General features: G+C 40.7%; 1 protein-coding gene and 1 long non-coding RNA gene across 3 annotated transcripts in view; one reads left to right on the top strand and one right to left on the bottom strand.

Annotated features, from left to right (window-relative positions):
- The window catches only part of TMTC1 (transmembrane O-mannosyltransferase targeting cadherins 1), a 1,415,052-nt gene that overhangs the window by 1,321,822 nt on the left and 80,146 nt on the right, over nt 1-13,084 (bottom strand). The window lies entirely within an intron of this gene.
- The window catches only part of LOC146854935 (uncharacterized), a 425,965-nt gene that overhangs the window by 22,680 nt on the left and 390,201 nt on the right, over nt 1-13,084 (top strand). The window lies entirely within an intron of this gene.

The raw sequence follows: 13,084 nt of genomic DNA on the forward strand, positions 1-13,084 counted from the left end.
AAACACACAAGATGCCCATTTCAGGAAACAGAGAGCCTTTAATTTAAGTTTTCAGCACAGCGTTCCTGCAGTCCAACTAGTTTCGGCAATTCAGCCTTGTTCACGGGCAGGAAATCTCACCAAGTGCCTCTGTGCCTACAAATTTATAACGTCTCTGGTCACATGACTGACTTTAGCATACACTTCCCAGAGTGCATCATTCATTGCAGGTGAGTATTATATCAAAAGTTTTCGTTTTTGCTGTCAGTAGATGACACACTGCTCAGCTCCTTTTTGCACTCCTTATTGAAATGGATCCAAGTGGAAGTCATTCAGCTGACTCGTAATAGCATATATATATATATATATATATTCACTGAAAAAACCATAGGTTTCACACATGTTATAGTTAGCGGAAATTTTACTGATAAAAAACCAGTGAAATTCCCCCGTTATAGTTAGTGCAGGCAACTATAACTCACGCGACCGCAATCCTCTGCTGATGCTAATACTGTATTTAGACACTTATTTGCCCATGTCTTCTTCCATACATTTTTAGCTATACATATATTACAAATATTTTTTTTTCGGTTTTTTCAGTGAATTTGCAAGGTTTTTTAAATGCTAATTCCTAACTATAACGTGTGTGAAACCTATGGTTTTTTCAGTGAATTTGTACGGTTTTTTAAATGCTAAGTTACTTTACGCCATTCGAGGCGTGCGCGCCCACTTAACGCAGTTCGTTCCGTGCACGGTTTTTATCAACTTTAATAAGCCCTGTACATTTGGTGGCCTTCGGCCACCAAAAGCACAGGGGGTGGGGTCAATGTGGATAGTGTTTTTTTTATTTCGATTTTATAATTTCATGTTGCCAAAATTTAGTTTTTTTTACCTATTAATAAGCCCTGTACATTTGGTGGCCTACGGCCACCAAAAGCACGGGGGGTGGGGTAAGTGTGGATAGAGTTTTTTTTTTTTGTTTTTTTTTACCGTACGCTTACGGTAAGCGTACGGTAAGCGTACTCGGCGAAATTGCCGAAAAAAAAATAAAACCGTTTTTGCTCTTGGGGGATGTTTGGGGACTCCCTCAACATGACTATGTGGGAGGGAGTTGTCAAAACAGCCCCGTAACATGTTTTTGGCCATCTTGTTTGATAAACAACACTCAGTGCGAGAGACAAAATGGCGGCCGCCGCTTCCTGGTTTCGGCCGATTCGAATGTTTACTAAGATCTAAGAGCCAATCAGAATCGCGCTCGCGCACGCCACCGTACGCTTACGGTAAGCGTACGGTAAGCGTACCGTAAGCGGGCTCAGATATATATATTGATTTAAAGGCTATTTTCTCAGAATCTACTGAACAGATTTACACCAAACCTACAAAAGGCACTTCCTTGACCTAGGGACTACCTCTCTGCCAAATTTCTAGTAATTCTGTTCAGCCGTTCGGGCTGTAGCTCGTTCTAAAGGTCCTATGGAAAAATGCATGGGAAAAACGCGTTTTGGGACCCCCCTTTTATCTCAGCCCCCGCTTGACGAATCCCCCCGAGACTTTCAGGGTAGGAGCGGAGCGTAGCGCCCCACCTATTTTGAGAAATTCGCGAGGATTCATCGACCGGCGCCAAAGTTATTCAAAATAAATAGAATGTTGAGGTTTTCCTATGGAAAAGGGGTCCTAACTATAACTACCTACTGGCGACCGCCAGTAGGTAATATATATATATATATATATATATATATATATATATATATATATATATATATATATATATATGTATATATATATATACATATATATACAGGGCCGGCTTTAGGGTGGTGCGACTGGTGCCACCGCACCGGGTGCTGGCTTCCTGGGGGCGCCGTGTTTGAAAGTTTATTATGCTTTTGAAGCACCTGCTGCAGCCTTTCTTTCCCCCAGCAATTACCAGGCCTCACATAAATGTCAAGATAACTCTTGTGATTAATTATCTTCCTGGAGAGAGATCAGCATTTTGTATAGCTGAGGTTTTGACTTCGGTGAAGTTAGTGCAGAGGGTTAATATGCCTGCTGCAAAGAACGTGTACCAAGTAGATTACAGAGTGCGTATGACATAAACAGATCAGTAGGTTACTGCTTTCAAAAGAGACACATTTTTTGTTACTTGCAATTTATAACTTAAAGTCCTAATGTAGATTAATGAGCTATTAACTTTCATCCTAGAACTGCATACACACTGCAAAGTATACATTATTAGAACATTGATTAATGTTGCAAAAAGGGTTAATTTGGCTAGAAATCGATTCTTATTATTAAAGAAAACTCCCAACTATGCTGTTTCTTTTTCGACTCTGAGTTTATGCTTCTCCACACCAAGCACTCTTAAACTATACTGCCTACCAGTATGGGTGACATGTGACTCCTACACTTTCAGTCCTTTGGCTTATGTAACATTTCCTATACACTGATTTACACACGTATGATTGATTGTCTCTGTGTAATGTGTGTGTGATGCAAAGTGCTCGGACACCCTCCACTGGTACGAGTGGCGCTGGGTAACTAATTCAATGCATCTGAGAGAGTGTGCTTATGGAGACTTGGTCACTGTTAAAGGGTGCTAGTGAAAGAATCCATGGTGGAGGTGGTCATTGGGGGGGGGGCGCCAACAAACATTGTCGCACAGGGCGTCACCAGCACTAAAGCCGGCCCTGTATATATATATATATATATATATATATATATATATATATATATATATATATATATATATATATATATATATATATATATATATATATATATATATATATATATATATATATATAGGCCACAATTTGCTACGTGTAGAGAGCTCCACCACAGCAGGGCGGTGTCGGCGTGTGGGGACGAAGCACTCCACTCAAATCCAGCACCAACTCGCGTCAGGATTGTTAAGCTGTCTTCATTAGCTATGCGGAATTAAAACATCTTGCAGTTAATGTGTGGTGTGCGGCGTGCTCCTTTGGTGAATGTTCAAGGGAGTTGGTGCTGGATATATATATAGTTGAATAGCAGTGAAGAATTAGCATCCCATCTGGGCGTCTAATTCTATTGAGGAAATAGTCATGATTTGTCTGTTCCCTTTATGCAGGTACACTTTTAAGCTGGAGATTTGCCGATGTACGGCTAGATATACATTACTGAGCCATTTTAGTATACTATATCACAATATTGTAACATGTATTAGAGAAGGGGCAAGTTTTATATCATGAATTACAATATGGTATTTGTTTTTTATCGAAAGATATTGTCTCCAGTAGTTACTTGCAACATGTTTTGAAATTTTGAGAATTTGCATAATGAGGGTATATAAATTGCAATGGACATATGCCGATCCACGGCTAGATTGCAAGTAATGGTACATATTGTACATATGAACAATGTCCGACACGCAGTATCATTACCTTTGTATAATGAATTGTGGCATTTATCAATGCAAATGAATTATGAATTACATTGTGATATCTGTTTGTCGGTTGGCACTAGCATAGCAAGATTGTAATACATATATAACACATTACAAGATGGCGTCTAATCTTACGCTTTTGGTTTGTCCATTGTCGATGTTTACCCCAATCAGCCGCGGTCGGTAATCGGAGTAATGGCAGGGCGGTGACGTGGGGAGGGGGAGGGGCAGGGTGGGGGGTAGTAAACTATGGATTACGGAGGTTTACAGGTAAGTTAACATATACATTAATAAAACGAATTTCGTTGCGTGCACTGCATCGCATTTGGGGATGCAGTGCACGCAACGAAATTCGTTTTATTAATTTATATGTTAATTTACCTGTAAAACTCCGTAATCCATAGTTTACTACCCCCCCACCCTGTTCCTCCCCCTCCCCACGTCACCGCCCTGCCGTTACTCCTACTACCGACCGTGGCTGACCCCAATGCAAGCATGATTAAAAGACGGCTGCCTGCGGTGTGTCGGTAACACCGAAGAAGGCAGACCGCCGAAACGCGTTTGTTCTGAAAATAAACGAGATCCGTGACAACGCCACCCGTGAGTGCTTATTTTCCTGTGAAACAAAGGAATTTTGAGCTTTAATATTTACGGAATGCACCTCCGCAACAGAGCACCTGTCCATCAGTGATTCTTGTTTGGTGCAGTTGGAGCGACTATATATATATATATATATACATATATACATATATATATATATATATATATATAACTGCTATGTTGAGGGTTTCTGTCAAGCGGGGGCAGAGAAAAAGGGGAGATCCCAACACATTTTCCCATGTTAATTGCCATGAGGATTTTGAAAACAACTACAGCCTGAACCACTACTATTACAGCAAAGATAGCTCTTGGTCCAGAAAGCATGCTATTTGTGATTTGGTGTAAATCCATTCAATAGTTTTAGGAATATTAAAGGGCAAAAAATATACATATCAAGGGACGGGGATCCACCTGCAGGGATCCTCGGATCCAGAGGGGAAAGGAAGACCTTGATTATCTTGACGTAGAGTGAAAGAAATGTTACCCCCACCATTTTGTTAATCATATCGGCCGGGTGCAGCAAAAAAACACCGTCAAACATATGGAAGGGGTCAGGATACAGGTACCATGACCCTATAATACTCATAAAGGGTCCCTAAGGGACCCCTTATGAGCCCAAGATAGCGTATTGTTTTTCTTTCACTGAAACTTAAAAACTGTGGATCCACAGCGAATTTCGCCACCTGCAGAAAAAATACCATGGAAATTCACAGAGAACACCAAAGGTTACAGGGACGTTATTGTTAGGTTGATGTTTCATCCCCATAAAACAATAGAAATTCAGCAGCTATAGTTATACTTATAGTTATACTTATCGTAAGATACTATTAAGTAACTTAAGTCAACGAGTCATAGTTTCTTAACATAAGTATAACCATAAGTATGGCTGCTATATTTTTATGGTCTAATGTCCCTGTAATCTTTACACACAGACAAGATGCATTAATATACTGGGCTATTTTTCCTGCTTCCAAGTGTGAGACCTTCATTATCTTTCAAACAAAGCCCTCTCTCACATCAGAAATACACATATTAAATAATGATAAGTTTGACTCTCCTCTGGATTGCTCCTGGTGACCAGCTAAAATGATAAATCTCTATACATTATTATTCTACCATGCCAACTAAATTACTGCAGTACTTGCAGAATACGTTTTATGCTGAACTGGGCCTATTTATCCAAATAAACCGTCAGTTTCAGCCGAGCTACTCCAGACCTTGGGAAAATGTATGCTCCGGACACAGTAAACCATGCACCACCCTTCGCTGCTGCTCTCGGTTTCCCACTACCATTGGCTGAACAGGCCTGCTGTGCAGGGCATAGCTTAGTCAGTAAGATTTGGGGGGTGTGAGCTTCAGATTTCCCGACAATCAGGCTGGCATATAATGTTATACATTATACGACAAGCACGGCACATGAGAGGGGCTTCCGAGGCGGTGGAAATGGAGAGGTAAGTGGATTGGTAGGAAAAGTAAGTGAGAGAATCAATATCTTTAAAATATTAAACATTGTTAGGGCTTTCAAAACAGATAAAAGACAGTGTGTGTGTATTTGTCAATGTGGGTATGCAAAAATCCCAGGTGAAATCCAATAGACATCTCACCATACCAGACTGAAGGCACCTGTACCCAACTATTCATCAGAAAATACATTTATTTGGGGGGTGTAACACCCCAAACAACCCCTGGAGCTACGCCTCTGCTGCTTTGGTCCGTAGAGCCCATGGTCTCAGCAATTAGAAATCCAGAGCGAGGCATCCGGGCAGTGGTGGCTGGCACGGAAGGTTGCTGCAGGCGGGCGTATGCAGTGCACTTGTGCAGCTACTGTATGACTGTCTCCTCCTCCACCAAGTGCCTGACTCCTGAAATTTAGCAAGCAGATGGGGCAGGCCAGAGATATACTTGCCTCACACTTCCAGCGCTAGTCTGCACGGCTGGCTTACCCAGAGGAAGTCGGCTGACTCGCCATGTTCCCCAGTCCCCTGGGCAGCGACAGAGGGACAGCAGGAGACAAGAGAGTGGGGCAGCCTGGCACCAGTATGAAAAGCAATACGCTTTACTGGGCATGGTTGGTGTGCACACTACACAGCAGAAGCAGCTAGACTCCTCCATAAGGCCTGCAACAGCTAACTATATAGACTTTTCTAGTGAGTGCCTGCTGCCGTTCTGAGTGAGCTAGAGTGGGCGCTTGTCGTGTGCGGTAGGTTGTATTAGTGCATCGAGCAATAGTTTCGCTGAGATAGGTTCCAGTGTTTCCAGAAAGACTGGCATTGGTCAGCAAGCATGGGCAAACACCAGCTCAGGGTGTGGCGAGGTGGTTGAAGTGAGTGACAATTTCTGCCTCACGTAAAAAACACAGCCTCCAGTCCACTAGCCTACCACAGATTGCACAATGCACCCTATGGCCAGCATGGTCTCGGTCCCAAGTTGAGCATCACAATGCAACTATTTATATCGTTTTAATTTACCATTCTAAGGTGGCTGACAACCACACTGGAGGGATCTTTTTTTTTTCAGCAGAAAGTGAGTGAAAGCACCACATTTAGCAATAAGCAGCATGGCAGCAGGTTTCAGCAATACAAAAAAGAATAATAAAAAAGAACACAACAGAAAAGACTGGGAAAGTAGTGTTGGTGTGAGTAGGTGGTGAGGGAGGAGTATGTAAACTTCACAATTCTCACAGGTGTTCTGCTTCGCCATTTTAAAAGCCTTACAGCCACTCAGGTGGTTACTTTCAGTCTGTTGTTTATCTTAAAGTAGCATGAATTTCCACTGAGACCAAACATAAAAGAATAATGTCCTTCATTCCATTACAGTTAATAAATAGTTACTGTTTTTGTATGTACTCTCATTTTGATTTGATTTCTTCAAATCCACACCCGTATCGCATTTGCCTTGAACCCCCGTGCTACTATGAACGAGGCAATGGTGTTCCAAGAAATAACATGATTTGCCTCTAACTGGGTCAATTAGAATGTTGCTGGAGGTTAGCTAAAATGTGTTAGGTTTATAGCCATTTTTAGGTCTGGTGTTAGCTAAAACCTTATGATTGTACTACCATTATATGTATACCATACCTACTTAAAGGGGCTGTCAGCCACCTACCTTCATCCATTTATCTGCTGTTGTGTCATTCACATTTTGCATCCCCCCACTGCAGCATACAGTGTGGGGCAATGGGGCAGGCTACTTCAGCCACTGGTTACATTCACTTTGAATAACTGCTTTTGCCCTTTCACAAAGAGCACATCTGCACACAAGGAGGTTTCTTTCAGTGCCAGTGTTTTTATTTTAATGTTATAATTACTTCAGTGTTGCCTTTGTGTTTAGATCCCTAGGTGAAAGCAGGCTTGTTCTACCAGATATGAGCAAAGGCCACATTCCAAGCTTTATCAGTGCCTGTCTCCTACCAATGCTGTTGTAAATTCCATGTGAAGTGTCCTTTGTTTATCTAAATGCTGCTATTTCAGATCATAACAGCTCACGTCCATTTGAAACTGTTCTGTAATGACTTAGTCTCCTATTGCTGAGCCTGCAGTTCACAAACCGAAAGCTTCAATATTATACTTGTGAATTCATAAGCGGACAATTCATGAGAACATGTTTATTCTGAGCTTAATTTCACCAGCAAGAAAATCAGCTTTTATCATCTTTAATTTGTAGCTCTTGTAAAGCTTGTTTTTCCTTCTGTGTGTGTTTCTTTCATTCTTTCTTGATTTCCTTCTCTCTTGCCTTCATTCTTTCCTTCTTTTCATTTTCTTTCTTTCTTTCGTTCTTTCTTTTCTCTTTCTTTCTTGCCTTCCTTTCCATCTTTTTTCCTTTCTTTTTCCTTTCTGTTCTTTTTTCTTTCTTTATTTCTTCCTTCATCTTTAATTCATCTTTCTTTCCCTCTTTCTTTCCTGCCTTCCTGTTGCCTTTCCTGTTTGCTTTCCTTCTATATTTCCTCCTTTCTGGTTTTCTTTCCTTCTTTCTTTCCTTTGTTGTCTTTCTTTCTTTCTTTTTCCCCTCGGTCCTTCTTTTTTCTATCTTTTCTTCTTTCTTGTTCTCTGTCTTTCTTTCCTTTACTCTTTGTTTCATTCTTTCCTTTCTTTCCTTAATCTGTCTTTCCTTTCTTTCTTTCCTTAATGGTTTCTGTTCTCTTCTAGTGCTTCTTTCATTCTATCTTTCCCCTTTTCCTGCTTTCTCCTCCTTTCTTTTCCTGCATTACTTGCTTGCTTCCTTCCTTCCTTCCTTCTTTCTTTCTTTTCTTGCCTCCTTTCTGTTTTTCTGTTTTTCTTTCTACCTTTCCTTCCTTTTTCCTTTCTTTCCTTCTTTCAATTTCCCTTTCTTTCTTTTATTCTTTATTTCCCACGTTTCTGCTTTTTCCTGCTTTCTTCATTTCCTTCTTTCTTTTCTTCTTTATGTCCTTCTATCTTTACTTCTTACTGTCTTCTTTACTTCTTTCTTTCTTTTTTCTTTCTTTTTTCTTTCTTTCTTTCTTTCTTTCTTTCTTTCTTTCTTTCTTTCCCTTTTTCCATCCTTCTTTCTTGCCTTCTTTCTTTTCCTTTGTTCTTTCTTTCTTTCCTTATGTCTTTCTTTCTTTCCTTCTGTCCTTCCCTATTGCTTTATTTCTTTCTTTCCCATAGGCATAGGCTGGCAACCAATGGCAGAACAATTGGCTTTTTTTAGGGCTGTGTTAGCCAAGAACTTTTGATTTTACTAAAATTATATGTATGAATAGTACTTATAGAGGTTTTCAGCCACACAACATCCATTTGTCTGTTTTTGTGCCATTCGTATTTTTTATCCAACCCACTCAAGCACACATCAAGGGACAATGCATCAGCCCACTTTAGCCATTAGCAGACTTTACTATGAGTTATCCTGTCCTCTCTCAATGAGCACATCCACACACAAAGTAGTCCGCTTCACTCCCAGAGATTTTTATTGTAATGTGTGTTGGTTTTTTTTTAGACCCAAAAACATTTTTAGATTGACGAACACCCTGCAGCTTTCTGAACACTAATGTTTTGTAAAAATCATGACAAAATAAAACAAAAATTGCCAAAAGTGGGATAAAGCCAGACCTATTGGCTTTGTCAATGCTTGTTTACTCTTGTTTTTCCAGTTAATTATTAACAGAGTGTGTTAGTGTATGCGGGGGCTCAGATACGACTATGAGGATAGTTCTATACATCACAGGAATTAAATATGCTTGTGTTGTGGAGTAGTACTCGTCCTTTTTTTTTAATTTCACTTTTTGATAGATTAGATATAGAAAGGTTAAACATATTATCAATCACCATAAAAACATAAGGTCAGTGCAAGAATGTCACATGATAACACTTCCAGAAACCATCGAATTAAAACAGGAATCAAATACATTTTTATTTATGGGAACTTTTCTAAATCAGGAAACAATCACCAAGCTTGAACTAAGCAGAGTGCAAACATATGTATTTTGACTACAAAGTACTCTGAATTCCATGACTTTAAAAGGAACTCGGCCTTCCGACACATTCCTTTATATGTACATAGAGCTCCTCAGTTACATGAAATATCCCTATAATGTACATCAGGGAGTACTTTATTGTATCTATAATACATGGGAGTATATTATTATTGTATACAATTCAGTATTACATTTTTTATTACATTTGTGCTCTGATGTCAGAACACACCTGTTTGGGCTTCCTGAGATTCCAGGATAGCCTGGAAGAAAATTAGAAGGCATAGGGAGAAGGGAGGTCTAGCAGCCCCCGATTTACAGCTGTATGCCTGGGCGTTTCAATTCTCCCATTCGCGTATGTTATTAAAGATACCCACTAGTAAGGGAGCTGGTATTATGTTCTTGGCCATGTTGAGAGGGTCTGGTATCCCAGAGGACGGTTCCCTTTATAAATACGGTGACCCCAAGTTCTTTAAAAAAGTTAGGCTGAAGGTATTACAGGGGTCGGTAAGAATGTGGGTTTCGCTGAAGCTGGGATATTTTTCCAGTTGTGCTCCAATCTGGAATTCTCCAGGGACTCCAGAATGTCTGTTAGACAGTCTATCAAAGCCCCTTAGGACGGATGGAATTGAGAGGTGGGGAGATCTTCTTGTGGAAAACATATTAGTTCCCTGGGAGGTTCTCAGAGAGAAAGTAGGTCCATCTCTTTCTAGATTTAAATATCTGCAACTAACCAGCTGGGCTACTGCAGTTGAAGCTTCCCGAAATAAACATCTATTGGGTAGTAGAAACCAATTTGAGCACTTGATTTTGCAAAAATCCCCAGCAAAGAAAGAAGTTGCGTTTTGGTATTGGTGCATTATGGAAGAGGAGGACGGTGAATTTCAACTGCCAATTTTACTCTGGGAGAGCTGTATCCCACAACAAGATCTCCAGTCATTATGGTTAAATTTTCGTAAAATGTTGTGGGACATTGTAAAACCAGCCTGGCTCCGCAGGAATCATCTCTTCACAATACATAGAGCCTATTATTCACCTCAGAGGCTAACAAAATTCTCAAATGGTCCACCAGTATGTTGCGAGAAATGTGGGGAAATCGCAGCATCAGATATCCACATGTTTTTGAACTGGCCTGCCCTTACAGATTTTTGGGAAGGGGTGGGTAATACACTTACAAGGTCACTAGGGACACATATTGCTATCAATCTACCAATGCTTATCTTTGGCCTTGCAAATAATCTGGAAGGCCCTTCCAAGAAACTTCTATTCTACGCTATTCTACTCGCTAGAAGAGAGATTTGCATTAAATGGAAAGACTCTTTACCACCTACATTTCAAGACTGACAGACATCTCTTTTGAGGATTTCCAGATTGGATCTTTCAAGGGCAGGAAACAAGAAAATGCGAGACTTCTGGAATCTGTTGAAATGGAGCTAGGGTTTTTTTTTTCCCCTAGTCCAAGGATTACACAGCCCTCCCTCTCTGGTATACCCTCTGTTATCTTTAAGGGTACGATTGAGACGTTCCAGCATTTTAAGCTGAGTAAAGGGCCTCCCAAGAGGGCATTGTCTTTAAAACTGTTTGATTGAGATAACACCGGCAGGCTGTGCCCTTTTCGGGTATAAGCCTGCAGATCCAGTATACTGAGACGGTGGAACTTTTCTCTTATCATCAGTATGGACAAGCCTAAGCGGGTTGAGAATGAAGACAAAAAAAAAAAAAAATGACATCACTAACTTGTAAACTTTTTTTACAAGCTCTTAGTGCTGTCATAATGGCCTTTGGCTGTGCAGGGACCACTTTCACTCATACAACACAAGGGAAGAAGGTCAGAAGCCCTCCACATGAACACAACTTCTGTGGAAGTGGAAGCATTGATCTCATACCTCTTCCGGAGCACCAACACCATGCATAGATACCTGAGCACTGTTTGCTGTGTTTGACTTGTCTCTCAGGCACTCTGGCACTGCTAAATGGGCTGGCTTGAAATGACCAGTGTGTGGGCTGATTTGGACAAGTGGTTAATTTGTGAAAAAATAAATGTCGGGGCTCTGTCAGGAGGCAGCATTCACCAGCCCATTGCTCCTATTAGGGCCGCCTATAACAGAACCCACTGTGTAAAACATGAAACCCTATAAGTGCCAAGAGGATGTTGCGTAATAGCCAGAGCTACCGACTTTGGAGCTGGGGAACCAGGTTCGATTCTCGGCCTAGGCTCAACGTCCTGTGGTTCTGGGAAAATCAATCAATCTCCCCCTTGCCTACTAAAAATGAATGTGTCCTTAACTGGTGCTCATGAAAAGTGCTACAATACCTTTGGGTCGAGTTCGCTCTATAAATGTCGGTGATGACAATTAAGTGCCGGTGCCAATCACCGGAACCACTGCCTAAAATTAAGCACTGTTTTGAACCCGTCACGTCCAACGGGACCAAACAAATAGGTCACACACTCATCCTTTCTAGGTTGCCAATTAGGCAAATCTAACACTGACTATTTGTCTTGCAAAACTGGAGGAAGGTGTCAGTTGTGAGCCAACAACCTGCAGCATGACAGAGGCTGGCAAAAGTGGGGAAGTTTTCATAGAGGTACTTTGCATGTTTGGTCTGTGCAATAGAAAATGCGTTTTTAGCAGCATTTAGATTATTTATCACGCATGAACCAGAATTATGTTTTGGAACATGCAGGTGTGTTTTCTTGAAAATGATTGTTCCATTTCATCCAAGTGGCCACTTATGTGTGAAAGCAGAAAGCATTAGTCATACATGACTTCCAGTGTAAAGCAAAAGTTTTATTGGACTCATAGTAACTAATCTAACTGTAAAAATTCTGTCTGCAAAGTCCAAGTATGAAAATGATCTTGACTTGAAAGTCATAACTGGCTGAAAGCGTCAAAAATAAAACTGGGCCACTTAGCAGTTATGGAAAGAGTGATGTAAAAATAGCTCCATATAATATAGGGAATAAAATGCCTCAAAGGGATTTTGGTAGTCACCTCAGAGTTCCAGGATGCTGCTACATGGACAAGAAACTCCTTGGTGACTTGTAATCAGAGCTTAATTTGTAAAACAAAATAAGTGCCAGGGCCCTGGTCAAGAGCTCACGGCAGCTTGTGCTGCTTATTGCCCCTGTATGTGCCGCTGGTGACAGAATAAATACAACCACTAATCAACACACCCCACAAGTATGTCATTTCAAACTGTTCCAGCCCCGAAAGCTACAATAATGGTTTGGGCAGCAGATATTCGTCATTTCTAATGTTCATTGAAATAATAAACAACTGTTGTTGTTTTAATCTCTAATTTAGATAAACAATGCAGACTGTCCTAAGTGCCAGTGTTGACAATTAAGTTCTGGTGCTGAGTACTGGAAGCCGCCGGCTCAAATTAAGCACTGCTTGTAATACCCCTGTAACACATGGTTGGAGGTAATTTATTCCTTCTCTCTCCATCTCTTCACTTCCTTCTCATGCATTTGTATTCTAAGCTCTTATGTGGTGTTGCACTAAATGACGCAATCTTTGTACTAAAGAACAGTCAGACATGCTTAACCCACTTGAACTAAATTGTATGTACAATCTTCTGCTTTTTTTAGGAAATTTTCAATCAATGATGAAAAGCTATTTGACTGACAGTTACCTGGAAATCATGCGGAA

The sequence above is a fragment of the Triturus cristatus genome, chromosome 4_1 (genome assembly GCF_964204655.1).
Source record: "Triturus cristatus chromosome 4_1, aTriCri1.1, whole genome shotgun sequence".
NCBI classification, from domain to species: domain Eukaryota; kingdom Metazoa; phylum Chordata; class Amphibia; order Caudata; family Salamandridae; genus Triturus; species Triturus cristatus.